The 16,255-nt window shown below is 46.9% G+C and overlaps 7 non-coding genes across 7 annotated transcripts; all 7 read left to right on the top strand.

The window, feature by feature from the left end:
• Nucleotides 1-888: 888 nt before the first annotated feature.
• Nucleotides 889-969, top strand: trnal-aag (transfer RNA leucine (anticodon AAG)). Its single transcript has one exon. It is a non-coding gene; the product is annotated as a tRNA-Leu (tRNA).
• A 1,626-nt stretch (nucleotides 970-2,595) lies between these two features.
• On the top strand, nucleotides 2,596-2,676 carry trnal-aag (transfer RNA leucine (anticodon AAG)). The gene has a single exon. It is a non-coding gene; the product is annotated as a tRNA-Leu (tRNA).
• Nucleotides 2,677-4,302: 1,626 nt separating this feature from the next.
• trnal-aag (transfer RNA leucine (anticodon AAG)) lies at nucleotides 4,303-4,383 on the top strand. The gene has a single exon. It is a non-coding gene; the product is annotated as a tRNA-Leu (tRNA).
• A 1,626-nt stretch (nucleotides 4,384-6,009) lies between these two features.
• trnal-cag (transfer RNA leucine (anticodon CAG)) lies at nucleotides 6,010-6,090 on the top strand. The gene has a single exon. It is a non-coding gene; the product is annotated as a tRNA-Leu (tRNA).
• A 1,627-nt stretch (nucleotides 6,091-7,717) lies between these two features.
• Nucleotides 7,718-7,798, top strand: trnal-aag (transfer RNA leucine (anticodon AAG)). Its single transcript has one exon. It is a non-coding gene; the product is annotated as a tRNA-Leu (tRNA).
• A 3,335-nt stretch (nucleotides 7,799-11,133) lies between these two features.
• Nucleotides 11,134-11,215, top strand: trnal-aag (transfer RNA leucine (anticodon AAG)). The gene has a single exon. It is a non-coding gene; the product is annotated as a tRNA-Leu (tRNA).
• Nucleotides 11,216-12,840: 1,625 nt separating this feature from the next.
• On the top strand, nucleotides 12,841-12,922 carry trnal-aag (transfer RNA leucine (anticodon AAG)). Its single transcript has one exon. It is a non-coding gene; the product is annotated as a tRNA-Leu (tRNA).
• The last annotated feature ends 3,333 nt before the right edge of the window (nucleotides 12,923-16,255 follow it).

Raw genomic sequence — 16,255 nt, 5'->3', positions numbered from 1 at the left:
AGCAGTTGAGTTGCGTGACCGACGGGCAGCGCTACAGAGCTGCGAGTGGCGATTGAGAGGTGCACATTTGGCAAGTTGGGGCGGCCCAGGAAGATCGGACGTGTTCCGCCTTGATCTTAATAGTTCTGTTTAAACATGGGATTGAATCGAGTAGAGGATAAATGTAAAGAGCGCCTGTGGCGAAAAAGGAGCGATTGCAGTCCAAGAGCGAAAGTTGTTTCAAATTTTCGTTTCGCAGGAAGCTGTGTGCGGATAAGCCAGATTTTAAAGCGAGTGTGTTGGAAAGTAAAGAGCGATGATGTGTGTGAGTCGAGCTCAAGAAAGTTGTGCTTGAAGCTGCGCCCTTGAGTAAAGTTTCAAGTTGTCAGGAAAACGGCTATCGTGAAAGCTCAAAAATAAATCCAGAAACTGCTGGCAACACTCAGCAGGTCAGGTATTATCTGTGGACAGATACTCGCTTTACCGGGGCGTCATTGTGCACTTTCTTGATACTTCACGTTATTCACATCTAACACTCGCAACACCTCCGTGCACCAATCAGGACCTTGCTGATTTGATCAGAGATCAGCGAGCATTGCAAAATACATCCACCGTGGCTTCGGATTGGAGCGAGGCCCAAGACTTCTGGTTGAATTTCAGGAAGGAACCGACACATCAAACGGTAAATGCAATAATGGCGCGGATGAGATACAAAACCATGCGAGCAGAGCACAATGGATTAGGAATCCATCACCTCAAACACTCGGCCACCTCGTCGCATGAATATTGCTCAGAAAGACCATTTATTTGATTCGTTCAATGGAAAATCCTCGACTCAAAGGTCAAAATGCAAGAAAACCACATTTCAATCACCAGATATGAGATTCTGAAGGTAGAGTGTTGACAGGTGGTAGCGTGTCCGAGCGTCTAAGGCGCTGGATTAAGGCTCCAGTCTCCTCGGGGGCGTGGGTTCGAATCCCACCGCTGCCAGCGTGTAAAGTGCTTGCTATTTTTTCCTCATCACCAAACATCCTTCTTTTCCAAGCAGCACCGGGCGCGACATTGCTGTTGTTCGGGCATGACTGCCCCACCTGATGCGCTTCGCCTTGATCGTATCCTCGTCCATGCTCTGCGTTGAGGTCGCAGTTTGTTCGGTTTGAATACGAGCTACAGTATAGTTTCGATTACCTCTTTTGTTCTCTACCACATACACTAATAGAATGCAGCAAGAAATCAATCTTTTGCACAAAAAAGAAATATTTTTTGTTGCTGGCAAAAACCGAACCATTCCTTCAAATCCAGCACTCTCACATGCCTGTACTTGATGCTCCACAGTTCAAACTGGCCTGTTTTCCCCACTTTTTCTTCCTTCCACAGCCAATATGCCGCCTTTCCTTTCTTCCTTCCACTTCATGGAAACTTTCCTGCGGCATTGCCGACTCCAGCATTCACTTTCATGATCTCACGCCTTTCAGTTTGTTCTGCTGCGACCACTGTTTCGATTGGGCAGATGTCCGATTCGCACCAATGTTCATTTGCGCCTTGAAACCTGTCGATACATTTCGATCTGCGTGACCGCTCGACAGACAAACACGATGAAAGCAGGGCTGGCCTCTGGAAAGACAGCCGCACGATTGTTCACGAATTTTACTTGTCGAATCTTGTGATCCAGGTGATGGTAACTGAAGAACTGGATTTTGTTTTGATGCTTTTTGGATTTTTTCTTTCAGCAGTTGAGTTGCGTGACCGACGGGCAGCGCTACAGAGCTGCGAGTGGCGATTGAGAGGTGCACATTTGGCAAGTTGGGGCGGCCCAGGAAGATCGGACGTGTTCCGCCTTGATCTTAATAGTTCTGTTTAAACATGGGATTGAATCGAGTAGAGGATAAATGTAAAGAGCGCCTGTGGCGAAAAAGGAGCGATTGCAGTCCAAGAGCGAAAGTTGTTTCAAATTTTCGTTTCGCAGGAAGCTGTGTGCGGATAAGCCAGATTTTAAAGCGAGTGTGTTGGAAAGTAAAGAGCGATGATGTGTGTGAGTCGAGCTCAAGAAAGTTGTGCTTGAAGCTGCGCCCTTGAGTAAAGTTTCAAGTTGTCAGGAAAACGGCTATCGTGAAAGCTCAAAAATAAATCCAGAAACTGCTGGCAACACTCAGCAGGTCAGGTATTATCTGTGGACAGATACTCGCTTTACCGGGGCGTCATTGTGCACTTTCTTGATACTTCACGTTATTCACATCTAACACTCGCAACACCTCCGTGCACCAATCAGGACCTTGCTGATTTGATCAGAGATCAGCGAGCATTGCAAAATACATCCACCGTGGCTTCGGATTGGAGCGAGGCCCAAGACTTCTGGTTGAATTTCAGGAAGGAACCGACACATCAAACGGTAAATGCAATAATGGCGCGGATGAGATACAAAACCATGCGAGCAGAGCACAATGGATTAGGAATCCATCACCTCAAACACTCGGCCACCTCGTCGCATGAATATTGCTCAGAAAGACCATTTATTTGATTCGTTCAATGGAAAATCCTCGACTCTAAGGTCAAAATGCAAGAAAACCACATTTCAATCACCAGATATGAGATTCTGAAGGCAGAGTGTTGACAGGTGGTAGCGTGTCCGAGCGTCTAAGGCGCTGGATTAAGGCTCCAGTCTCCTCGGGGGCGTGGGTTCGAATCCCACCGCTGCCAGCGTGTAAAGTGCTTGCTATTTTTTCCTCATCACCAAACATCCTTCTTTTCCAAGCAGCACCGGGCGCGACATTGCTGTTGTTCGGGCATGACTGCCCCACCTGATGCGCTTCGCCTTGATCGTATCCTCGTCCATGCTCTGCGTTGAGGTCGCAGTTTGTTCGGTTTGAATACGAGCTACAGTATAGTTTCGATTACCTCTTTTGTTCTCTACCACATACACTAATAGAATGCAGCAAGAAATCAATCTTTTGCACAAAAAAGAAATATTTTTTGTTGCTGGCAAAAACCTAACCATTCCTTCAAATCCAGCACTCTCACATGCCTGTACTTGATGCTCCACAGTTCAAACTGGCCTGTTTTCCCCACTTTTTCTTCCTTCCACAGCCAATATGCCGCCTTTCCTTTCTTCCTTCCACTTCATGGAAACTTTCCTGCGGCATTGCCGACTCCAGCATTCACTTTCATGATCTCACGCCTTTCAGTTTGTTCTGCTGCGACCACTGTTTCGATTGGGCAGATGTCCGATTCGCACCAATGTTCATTTGCGCCTTGAAACCTGTCGATACATTTCGATCTGCGTGACCGCTCGACAGACAAACACGATGAAAGCAGGGCTGGCCTCTGGAAAGACAGCCGCCCGATTGTTCACGAATTTTACTTGTCGAATCTTGTGATCCAGGTGATGGTAACTGAAGAACTGGATTTTGTTTTGATGCTTTTTGGATTTTTTCTTTCAGCAGTTGAGTTGCGTGACCGACGGGCAGCGCTACAGAGCTGCGAGTGGCGGTTGAGAGGTGCACATTTGGCAAGTTGGGGCGGCCCAGGAAGATCGGACGTGTTCCGCCTTGATCTTAATAGTTCTGTTTAAACATGGGATTGAATCGAGTAGAGGATAAATGTAAAGAGCGCCTGTGGCGAAAAAGGAGCGATTGCAGTCCAAGAGCGAAAGTTGTTTCAAATTTTCGTTTCGCAGGAAGCTGTGTGCGGATAAGCCAGATTTTAAAGCGAGTGTGTTGGAAAGTAAAGAGCGATGATGTGTGTGAGTCGAGCTCAAGAAAGTTGTGCTTGAAGCTGCGCCCTTGAGTAAAGTTTCAAGTTGTCAGGAAAACGGCTATCGTGAAAGCTCAAAAATAAATCCAGAAACTGCTGGCAACACTCAGCAGGTCAGGTATTATCTGTGGACAGATACTCGCTTTACCGGGGCGTCATTGTGCACTTTCTTGATACTTCACGTTATTCACATCTAACACTCGCAACACCTCCGTGCACCAATCAGGACCTTGCTGATTTGATCAGAGATCAGCGAGCATTGCAAAATACATCCACCGTGGCTTCGGATTGGAGCGAGGCCCAAGACTTCTGGTTGAATTTCAGGAAGGAACCGACACATCAAACGGTAAATGCAATAATGGCGCGGATGAGATACAAAACCATGCGAGCAGAGCACAATGGATTAGGAATCCATCACCTCAAACACTCGGCCACCTCGTCGCATGAATATTGCTCAGAAAGACCATTTATTTGATTCGTTCAATGGAAAATCCTCGACTCAAAGGTCAAAATGCAAGAAAACCACATTTCAATCACCAGATATGAGATTCTGAAGGCAGAGTGTTGACAGGTGGTAGCGTGTCCGAGCGTCTAAGGCGCTGGATTAAGGCTCCAGTCTCCTAGGGGGCGTGGGTTCGAATCCCACCGCTGCCAGCGTGTAAAGTGCTTGCTATTTTTTCCTCATCACCAAACATCCTTCTTTTCCAAGCAGCACCGGGCGCGACATTGCTGTTGTTCGGGCATGACTGCCCCACCTGATGCGCTTCGCCTTGATCGTATCCTCGTCCATGCTCTGCGTTGAGGTCGCAGTTTGTTCGGTTTGAATACGAGCTACAGTATAGTTTCGATTACCTCTTTTGTTCTCTACCACATACACTAATAGAATGCAGCAAGAAATCAATCTTTTGCACAAAAAAGAAATATTTTTTGTTGCTGGCAAAAACCTAACCATTCCTTCAAATCCAGCACTCTCACATGCCTGTACTTGATGCTCCACAGTTCAAACTGGCCTGTTTTCCCCACTTTTTCTTCCTTCCACAGCCAATATGCCGCCTTTCCTTTCTTCCTTCCACTTCATGGAAACTTTCCTGCGGCATTGCCGACTCCAGCATTCACTTTCATGATCTCACGCCTTTCAGTTTGTTCTGCTGCGACCACTGTTTCGATTGGGCAGATGTCCGATTCGCACCAATGTTCATTTGCGCCTTGAAACCTGTCGATACATTTCGATCTGCGTGACCGCTCGACAGACAAACACGATGAAAGCAGGGCTGGCCTCTGGAAAGACAGCCGCCCGATTGTTCACGAATTTTACTTGTCGAATCTTGTGATCCAGGTGATGGTAACTGAAGAACTGGATTTTGTTTTGATGCTTTTTGGATTTTTTCTTTCAGCAGTTGAGTTGCGTGACCGACGGGCAGCGCTACAGAGCTGCGAGTGGCGGTTGAGAGGTGCACATTTGGCAAGTTGGGGCGGCCCAGGAAGATCGGACGTGTTCCGCCTTGATCTTAATAGTTCTGTTTAAACATGGGATTGAATCGAGTAGAGGATAAATGTAAAGAGCGCCTGTGGCGAAAAAGGAGCGATTGCAGTCCAAGAGCGAAAGTTGTTTCAAATTTTCGTTTCGCAGGAAGCTGTGTGCGGATAAGCCAGATTTTAAAGCGAGTGTGTTGGAAAGTAAAGAGCGATGATGTGTGTGAGTCGAGCTCAAGAAAGTTGTGCTTGAAGCTGCGCCCTTGAGTAAAGTTTCAAGTTGTCAGGAAAACGGCTATCGTGAAAGCTCAAAAATAAATCCAGAAACTGCTGGCAACACTCAGCAGGTCAGGTATTATCTGTGGACAGATACTCGCTTTACCGGGGCGTCATTGTGCACTTTCTTGATACTTCACGTTATTCACATCTAACACTCGCAACACCTCCGTGCACCAATCAGGACCTTGCTGATTTGATCAGAGATCAGCGAGCATTGCAAAATACATCCACCGTGGCTTCGGATTGGAGCGAGGCCCAAGACTTCTGGTTGAATTTCAGGAAGGAACCGACACATCAAACGGTAAATGCAATAATGGCGCGGATGAGATACAAAACCATGCGAGCAGAGCACAATGGATTAGGAATCCATCACCTCAAACACTCGGCCACCTCGTCGCATGAATATTGCTCAGAAAGACCATTTATTTGATTCGTTCAATGGAAAATCCTCGACTCAAAGGTCAAAATGCAAGAAAACCACATTTCAATCACCAGATATGAGATTCTGAAGGCAGAGTGTTGACAGGTGGTAGCGTGTCCGAGCGTCTAAGGCGCTGGATTCAGGCTCCAGTCTCCTAGGGGGCGTGGGTTCGAATCCCACCGCTGCCAGCGTGTAAAGTGCTTGCTATTTTTTCCTCATCACCAAACATCCTTCTTTTCCAAGCAGCACCGGGCGCGACATTGCTGTTGTTCGGGCATGACTGCCCCACCTGATGCGCTTCGCCTTGATCGTATCCTCGTCCATGCTCTGCGTTGAGGTCGCAGTTTGTTCGGTTTGAATACGAGCTACAGTATAGTTTCGATTACCTCTTTTGTTCTCTACCACATACACTAATAGAATGCAGCAAGAAATCAATCTTTTGCACAAAAAAAGAAATATTTTTTGTTGCTGGCAAAAACCTAACCATTCCTTCAAATCCAGCACTCTCACATGCCTGTCCTTGATGCTCCACAGTTCAAACTGGCCTGTTTTCCCCACTTTTTCTTCTTTCCACAGCCAATATGCCGCCTTTCCTTTCTTCCTTCCACTTCATGGAAACTTTCCTGCGGCATTGCCGACTCCAGCATTCACTTTCATGATCTCACGCCTTTCAGTTTGTTCTGCTGCGACCACTGTTTCGATTGGGCAGATGTCCGATTCGCACCAATGTTCATTTGCGCCTTGAAACCTGTCGATACATTTCGATCTGCGTGACCGCTCGACAGACAAACACGATGAAAGCAGGGCTGGCCTCTGGAAAGACAGCCGCCCGATTGTTCACGAATTTTACTTGTCGAATCTTGTGATCCAGGTGATGGTAACTGAAGAACTGGATTTTGTTTTGATGCTTTTTGGATTTTTTCTTTCAGCAGTTGAGTTGCGTGACCGACGGGCAGCGCTACAGAGCTGCGAGTGGCGGTTGAGAGGTGCACATTTGGCAAGTTGGGGCGGCCCAGGAAGATCGGACGTGTTCCGCCTTGATCTTAATAGTTCTGTTTAAACATGGGATTGAATCGAGTAGAGGATAAATGTAAAGAGCGCCTGTGGCGAAAAAGGAGCGATTGCAGTCCAAGAGCGAAAGTTGTTTCAAATTTTCGTTTCGCAGGAAGCTGTGTGCGGATAAGCCAGATTTTAAAGCGAGTGTGTTGGAAAGTAAGGAGCGATGATGTGTGTGAGTCGAGCTCAAGAAAGTTGTGCTTGAAGCTGCGCCCTTGAGTAAAGTTTCAAGTTGTCAGGAAAACGGCTATCGTGAAAGCTCAAAAATAAATCCAGAAACTGCTGGCAACACTCAGCAGGTCAGGTATTATCTGTGGACAGATACTCGCTTTACCGGGGCGTCATTGTGCACTTTCTTGATACTTCACGTTATTCACATCTAACACTCGCAACACCTCCGTGCACCAATCAGGACCTTGCTGATTTGATCAGAGATCAGCGAGCATTGCAAAATACATCCACCGTGGCTTCGGATTGGAGCGAGGCCCAAGACTTCTGGTTGAATTTCAGGAAGGAACCGACACATCAAACGGTAAATGCAATAATGGCGCGGATGAGATACAAAACCATGCGAGCAGAGCACAATGGATTAGGAATCCATCACCTCAAACACTCGGCCACCTCGTCGCATGAATATTGCTCAGAAAGACCATTTATTTGATTCGTTCAATGGAAAATCCTCGACTCAAAGGTCAAAATGCAAGAAAACCACATTTCAATCACCAGATATGAGATTCTGAAGGCAGAGTGTTGACAGGTGGTAGCGTGTCCGAGCGTCTAAGGCGCTGGATTAAGGCTCCAGTCTCCTAGGGGGCGTGGGTTCGAATCCCACCGCTGCCAGCGTGTAAAGTGCTTGCTATTTTTTCCTCATCACCAAACATCCTTCTTTTCCAAGCAGCACCGGGCGCGACATTGCTGTTGTTCGGGCATGACTGCCCCACCTGATGCGCTTCGCCTTGATCGTATCCTCGTCCATGCTCTGCGTTGAGGTCGCAGTTTGTTCGGTTTGAATACGAGCTACAGTATAGTTTCGATTACCTCTTTTGTTCTCTACCACATACACTAATAGAATGCAGCAAGAAATCAATCTTTTGCACAAAAAAAGAAATATTTTTTGTTGCTGGCAAAAACCTAACCATTCCTTCAAATCCAGCACTCTCACATGCCTGTCCTTGATGCTCCACAGTTCAAACTGGCCTGTTTTCCCCACTTTTTCTTCTTTCCACAGCCAATATGCCGCCTTTCCTTTCTTCCTTCCACTTCATGGAAACTTTCCTGCGGCATTGCCGACTCCAGCATTCACTTTCATGATCTCACGCCTTTCAGTTTGTTCTGCTGCGACCACTGTTTCGATTGGGCAGATGTCCGATTCGCACCAATGTTCATTTGCGCCTTGAAACCTGTCGATACATTTCGATCTGCGTGACCGCTCGACAGACAAACACGATGAAAGCAGGGCTGGCCTCTGGAAAGACAGCCGCCCGATTGTTCACGAATTTTACTTGTCGAATCTTGTGATCCAGGTGATGGTAACTGAAGAACTGGATTTTGTTTTGATGCTTTTTGGATTTTTTCTTTCAGCAGTTGAGTTGCGTGACCGACGGGCAGCGCTACAGAGCTGCGAGTGGCGGTTGAGAGGTGCACATTTGGCAAGTTGGGGCGGCCCAGGAAGATCGGACGTGTTCCGCCTTGATCTTAATAGTTCTGTTTAAACATGGGATTGAATCGAGTAGAGGATAAATGTAAAGAGCGCCTGTGGCGAAAAAGGAGCGATTGCAGTCCAAGAGCGAAAGTTGTTTCAAATTTTCGTTTCGCAGGAAGCTGTGTGCGGATAAGCCAGATTTTAAAGCGAGTGTGTTGGAAAGTAAGGAGCGATGATGTGTGTGAGTCGAGCTCAAGAAAGTTGTGCTTGAAGCTGCGCCCTTGAGTAAAGTTTCAAGTTGTCAGGAAAACGGCTATCGTGAAAGCTCAAAAATAAATCCAGAAACTGCTGGCAACACTCAGCAGGTCAGGTATTATCTGTGGACAGATACTCGCTTTACCGGGGCGTCATTGTGCACTTTCTTGATACTTCACGTTATTCACATCTAACACTCGCAACACCTCCGTGCACCAATCAGGACCTTGCTGATTTGATCAGAGATCAGCGAGCATTGCAAAATACATCCACCGTGGCTTCGGATTGGAGCGAGGCCCAAGACTTCTGGTTGAATTTCAGGAAGGAACCGACACATCAAACGGTAAATGCAATAATGGCGCGGATGAGATACAAAACCATGCGAGCAGAGCACAATGGATTAGGAATCCATCACCTCAAACACTCGGCCACCTCGTCGCATGAATATTGCTCAGAAAGACCATTTATTTGATTCGTTCAATGGAAAATCCTCGACTCAAAGGTCAAAATGCAAGAAAACCACATTTCAATCACCAGATATGAGATTCTGAAGGCAGAGTGTTGACAGGTGGTAGCGTGTCCGAGCGTCTAAGGCGCTGGTTTAAGGCTCCAGTCTCCTCGGGGGCGTGGGTTCGAATCCCACCGCTGCCAGCGTGTAAAGTGCTTGCTATTTTTTCCTCATCACCAAACATCCTTCTTTTCCAAGCAGCACCGGGCGCGACATTGCTGTTGTTCGGGCATGACTGCCCCACCTGATGCGCTTCGCCTTGATCGTATCCTCGTCCATGCTCTGCGTTGAGGTCGCAGTTTGTTCGGTTTGAATACGAGCTACACTATAGTTTCGATTACCTCTTTTGCTCTCTACCACATACACTAATAGAATGCAGCAAGAAATCAATCTTTTGCACAAAAAAAAAATATTTTTTGTTGCTGTCAAAAACCTATCCATTCCTTCAAATCCAGCATTCTCACATGCCTGTACTTGATGCTCCACAGTTCAAACTGGCCTGTTTTCCCCACTTTTTCTTCCTTCCACAGCCAATATGCCGCCTTTCCTTTCTTCCTTCCACTTCATGGAAACTTTCCTGCGGCATTGCCGACTCCAGCATTTTCTTTCATGATCTCACGCCTTTAATTTTGTTCTGCTGCGACCACTGTTTCCATTGGGCAGATGTCCGATTCGCACCAATGTTCATTTGCGCCTTGAAACCAGTCGATACATTTCGATCTGAGTGACCGCTCGACAGACAAACACGATGAAAGCAGGGCTGGCCTCTGGAAAGACAGCCGCCCGATTGTTCACGAATTTTACTTGTCGAATCTTGTGATCCAGGTGATGATAACTGAAGAACTGGTTTTTGTTTTGATGCTTTTTGGCTTTTTTTCTTTCAGCAGTTGAGTTGCGTGACCGACGGGCAGCGCTACAGAGCTGCGAATGGCGGTTGGGAGGTGCACATTTGGCAAGTTGGGGCGGCCCAGGAAGATCGGACGTGTTCCGCCTTGATCGGAATAGTTCTGTCGCAACATGGGATTGAATCGAGTCGAGGATATATGTAAAGAGCGCCTGTGGCGAAAAAGTAGCGATTGCAGGCCAAGAGCGAAAGGTCTTTCAAATTTTCATGGCGCAGGAATCGATGTGCGGATAAGCCAGATTTTAAAGCGCGTGTGTGGGAAAGTCAAGAGCGATGTTGTGTGTGAGTAGAGCTCAAGAAAGTTGTGCTTGAAGCTGCGCCCTTGAGTAAAGTTTCAAGTTGTCAGGAAAACGGCTATCGTGAAAGCTCAAAAATAAATCCAGAAACTGCTGGCATCACTCAGCAGGTCAGGTTGTATCTGTGGACAGATACTCGCTTTACCAGGGCGTCATTGTGCACTTTCTTGATACTTCACGTTATTCACATCTGACACTCGCAACACCTCCGTGCGCCAATCAGGACCTTGCTGTTATTTGCAGAGTTCAGCGAGCAATGCAAAATTCATCCACCGTGGCTTCGGATTGGAGCGAGGCTCAAGACTTCTGGTTAAATATCAGGAATGAAGCAACACATCAAACGGTAAATGTAATAATGGCGCGCATGAAATACAAAACCATGCGTGCAGAGCACAATGGATTAGGAATCCATCACCTCAAACACTCGGCCAGCTCGTCGCATGAATATTGCTCAGAAAGACCATTTATTTGATTCGTTCAATGGAAAATCCTCGACTCAAAGGTCAAAATGCAAGAAAACCACATTTCAATCACCAGATATCAGATTCTGAAGGGAGAGCTTTGACAGGTGGTAGCGTGGCCGAGCGGTCTAAGGCGCTGGATTAAGGCTCCAGTCTCTTCGGGGGCGTGGGTTCGAATCCCACCGCTGCCAGCGTGTAAAGTGCTTGCTATTTTTTCATCAGCACCAAACATCCTTCTTTTCCAAGCAGCACCGGGCGCGACATTGCTGTTGTTCGGGCATGACTGCCCCACCTGATGCGCTTCGCCTTGATCGTATCCTCGTCCATGCTCTGCGTTGAGGTCGCAGTTTGTTCGGTTTGAATACGAGCTACAGTATAGTTTCGATTACCTCTTTTGTTCTCTACCACATACACTAATAGAATGCAGCAAGAAATCAATCTTTTGCACAAAAAAGAAATATTTTTTGTTGCTGGCAAAAACCGAACCATTCCTTCAAATCCAGCACGCTCACATGCCTGTACTTGATGTTCCACAGTTCAAACTGGCCTGTTCTCCCCACTTTTTCTTCCTTCCACAGCCAATATGGCGCCTTTCCTTTCTTCCTTCCACTTCATGGAAACTTTCCAGCGGCATTGCCGACTCCAGCATTCACTTTCATGATCTCACGCCTTTAAGTTTGTTCTGCTGCGACCACTGTTTCTGTTGGGCAGATGTCCGATTCGCACCAATGTTCATTTGCGCCTTGAAACCAGTCGATACATTTCGATCTGCGTGACCGCTCGAAAGACAAACACGATGAAAGCAGGGCTGGCCTCTGGAAAGACAGCCGCCCGATTGTTCACGAATTTTACTTGTCGAATCTTGTGATCCAGGTGATGGTAACTGAAGAACTGGATTTTGTTTTGATGCTTTTTGGATTTTTTCTTTCAGCAGTTGAGTTGCGTGACCGACGGGCAGCGCGACAGAGCTGCGAGTGGCGGTTGAGAGGTGCACATTTGGCAAGTTGGGGCGGCCCAGGAAGATCGGAAGTGTTCCGCCTTGATCTTAATAGTTCTGTTTAAACATGGGATTGAATCGAGTAGAGGATAAATGTAAAGAGCGCCTGTGGCGAAAAAGGAGCGATTGCAGGCCAAGAGCGAAAGGTGTTTCAAATTTTCGTGGCGCAGGAAGCTGTGTGCGGATAAGCCAGATTTTAAAGCGAGTGTGTCGGAAAGTAAAGAGCAATGTTGTGTGTGAGGAGAACTCAAGAAAGTTGTGCTTGAAGCTGCGCCCTTGAGTAAAGTTTCAAGTTGTCAGGAAAAGGGCTATCGTGAAAGCTCAACAATAAATCCAGAAACTGCTGGCTACACTCAGCAGGTCAGGTATTATCTGTGGACAGATACTCGCTTTACCGCGGCGTCATTGTGCACTTTATTGATACTTCACGTTATTCACATCTAACACTCGCAACACCTCCGTGCACCAATTTTTCCTTGCTGATTTGAGCAGAGATCAGCGAGCAATGCAAAATTCATCCACCGTGGCTTCGGATTGGAGCGAGGCCCAAGACTTCTGGTTGAATTTCAGGAAGGAACCGACACATCAAACGGTAAATGCAATAATGGCGCGGATGAGATACAAAACCATGCGTGCAGAGCACAATGGATTAGGAATCCATCACCTCAAACACTCGGCCACCTCGACGCATGAATATTGCTCAGAAAGCCCATTTATTTGATTCGTTCAATGGAAAATCCTCGACTCAAAGGTCAAAATGCAAGAAAACCACATTTCAATCACCAGATATCAGATTCTGAAGGCAGAGCTTTGACATGTGGTAGCGTGGCCGAGAGGTCTAAGGCGCTGGATTAAGGCTCCAGTCTCTTCGGGGGCGTGGGTTCGAATCCCACCGCTGCCAGCGTGTAAAGTGCCTGCTATTTTTTCCTCATCACCAAACATCCTTCTTTTCCAAGCAGCACCGGGCGCGACATTGCTGTTGTTCGGGCATGACTGCCCCACCTGATGCGCTTCGCCTTGATCGTATCCTCGTCCATGCTCTGCGTTGAGGTCGCAGTTTGTTCGGTTTGAATACGAGCTACACTATAGTTTCGATTACCTCTTTTGTTCTCTACCACATACACTAATAGAATGCAGCAAGAAATCAATCTTTTGCACAAAAAAGAAATATTTTTTGTTGCTGGCAAAAACCTAACCATTCCTTCAAATCCAGCACTCTCACATGCCTGTACTTGATGCTCCACAGTTCAAACTGGCCTGTTTTCCCCACTTTTTCTTCCTTCCACAGCCAATATGCCGACTTTCCTTTCTTCCTTCCACTTCATGGAAACTTTCCTGCGGCATTGCCGACTCCAGCATTCACTTTCATGATCTCACGCCTTGAAGTTTGTTCTGCTGCGACCACTGTTTCTATTGGGCAGATGTCCGATTCGCACCAATGTTCATTTGCGCCTTGAAACCAGTCGATACATTTCGATCTGCGTGACCGCTCGACAGACAAACACGATGAAAGCAGGGCTGGCCTCTGGAAAGATAGCCGCCCGATTGTTCACGAATATTACTTGTCGAATCTTGTGATCCAGGTGATGGTAACTGAAGAACTGGATTTTGTTTTGATGCTTTTTGGATTTTTTCTTTCAGCAGTTGTGTTGCGTGACCGACGGGCAGCGCTGCAGAGCTGCGAGTGGCGGTTGAGAGGTGCACATTTGGAAAGTTGGGGCGGCCCAGGAAGATCGGACGTGTTCCGCCTTGATCTTAATAGTTCTGTTTAAACATGGGATTGAATCGAGTAGAGGATAAATGTAAAGAGCGCCTGTGGCGAAAAAGGAGCGATTGCAGGCCAAGAGCGAAAGTTGTTTCAAATTTTCGTTTCGCAGGAAGCTGTGTGCGGATAAGCCAGATTTTAAAGCGAGTGTGTAGGAAAGTAAAGAGCGATGATGTGTGTGAGTCGAGCTCAAGAAAGTTGTGCTTGAAGCTGCGCCCTTGAGTAAAGTTTCAAGTTGTCAGGAAAACGGCTATCGTGAAAGCTCAAAAATAAATCCAGAAACTGCTGGCAACACTCAGCAGGTCAGGTATTATCTGTGGACAGATACTCGCTTTACCGGGGCGTCATTGTGTACTTTCTTGATACTTCACGTTATTCACATCTAACACTCGCAACACCTCCGTGCACCAATCAGGACCTTGCTGATTTGATCAGAGATCAGCGAGCATTGCAAAATACATCCAAGGTGGCTTCGGATTGGAGCGAGGCCCAAGACTTCTGGTTGAATTTCAGGAAGGAACCGACACATCAAACGGTAAATGCAATAATGGCGCGGATGAGATACAAAACCATGCGTGCAGAGCACAATGGATTAGGAATCCATCACCTCAAACACTCGGCCACCTCGTCGCATGAATATTGCTCAGAAAGCCCATTTATTTGATTCGTTCAATGGAAAATCCTCGACTCAAAGGTCAAAATGCAAGAAAACCACATTTCAATCACCAGATATCAGATTCTGAAGGCAGAACGTTGTTAGGTGTTAGCGTGGCCGAGCGGTCTTAGGCGCTGCATTCAGGCTCCAGTCTCTTCGGGGGCGTGGGTTCGAATCCCACCGCTGCCAGCGTGTAAAGTGCGTGCTATTTTTTCCTCATCACCAAACATCCTTCTTTTCCAAGCAGCACCGGGCGCGACATTGCTGTTGTTCGGGCATGACTGCCCCACCTGATGCGCTTCGCCTTGATCGTATCCTCTTCCATGCTCTGCGTTGAGGTCGCAGTTTGTTCGGTTTGAATACGAGCTACACTATAGTTTCGATTACCTCTTTTGTTCTCTACCACATACACTAATAGAATGCAGCAAGAAATCAATCTTTTGCACAAAAAAGAAATATTTTTTGTTGCTGGCAAAAACCGAACCATTACTTCAAATCCAGCACGCTCACATGCCTGTACTTGATGCTCCACAGTTCAAACTGGCCTGTTTTCCCCACTTTTTCTTCCTTCCACAGCCAATATGCCGCCTTTCCTTTCTTCCTTCCACTTCATGGAAACTTTCCAGCGGCATTGCCGACTCCAGCATTCACTTTCATGATCTCACGCCTTTAAGTTTGTTCTGCTGCGACCACTGTTTCTGTTGGGCAGATGTCCGATTCGCACCAATGTTCATTTGCGCCTTGAAACCAGTCGATACATTTCGATCTGCGTGACCGCTCGACAGACAAACACGATGAAAGCAGGGCTGGCCTCTGGAAAGACAGCCGCCCGATTGTTCACGAATTTTACTTGTCGAATCTTGTGATCCAGGTGATGGTAACTGAAGAACTGGATTTTGTTTTGATGCTTTTTGGATTTTTTCTTTCAGCAGTTGAGTTGCGTGACCGACGGGCAGCGCGACAGAGCTGCGAGTGGCGGTTGAGAGGTGCACATTTGGCAAGTTGGGGCGGCCCAGGAAGATCGGAAGTGTTCCGCCTTGATCTTAATAGTTCTGTTTAAACATGGGATTGAATCGAGTAGAGGATAAATGTAAAGAGCGCCTGTGGCGAAAAAGGAGCGATTGCAGGCCAAGAGCGAAAGGTGTTTCAAATTTTCGTGGCGCAGGAAGCTGTGTGCGGATAAGCCAGATTTTAAAGCGAGTGTGTCGGAAAGTAAAGAGCAATGTTGTGTGTGAGGAGAACTCAAGAAAGTTGTGCTTGAAGCTGCGCCCTTGAGTAAAGTTTCAAGTTGTCAGGAAAAGGGCTATCGTGAAAGCTCAACAATAAATCCAGAAACTGCTGGCTACACTCAGCAGGTCAGGTATTATCTGTGGACAGATACTCGCTTTACCGCGGCGTCATTGTGCACTTTATTGATACTTCACGTTATTCACATCTAACACTCGCAACACCTCCGTGCACCAATTTTTCCTTGCTGATTTGAGCAGAGATCAGCGAGCAATGCAAAATTCATCCACCGTGGCTTCGGATTGGAGCGAGGCCCAAGACTTCTGGTTGAATTTCAGGAAGGAACCGACACATCAAACGGTAAATGCAATAATGGCGCGGATGAGATACAAAACCATGCGTGCAGAGCACAATGGATTAGGAATCCATCACCTCAAACACTCGGCCACCTCGACGCATGAATATTGCTCAGAAAGCCCATTTATTTGATTCGTTCAATGGAAAATCCTCGACTCAAAGGTCAAAATGCAAGAAAACCACATTTCAATCACCAGATATCAGATTCTGAAGGCAGAGCTTTGACATGT

Source organism: Heptranchias perlo, chromosome 35 (genome assembly GCF_035084215.1).
Source record: "Heptranchias perlo isolate sHepPer1 chromosome 35, sHepPer1.hap1, whole genome shotgun sequence".
NCBI classification, from domain to species: Eukaryota; Metazoa; Chordata; class Chondrichthyes; order Hexanchiformes; family Hexanchidae; genus Heptranchias; species Heptranchias perlo.
The sequence above is the reverse complement of the archived record's forward strand: the minus strand, read 5'-3'. Positions and strand labels throughout refer to the sequence as shown.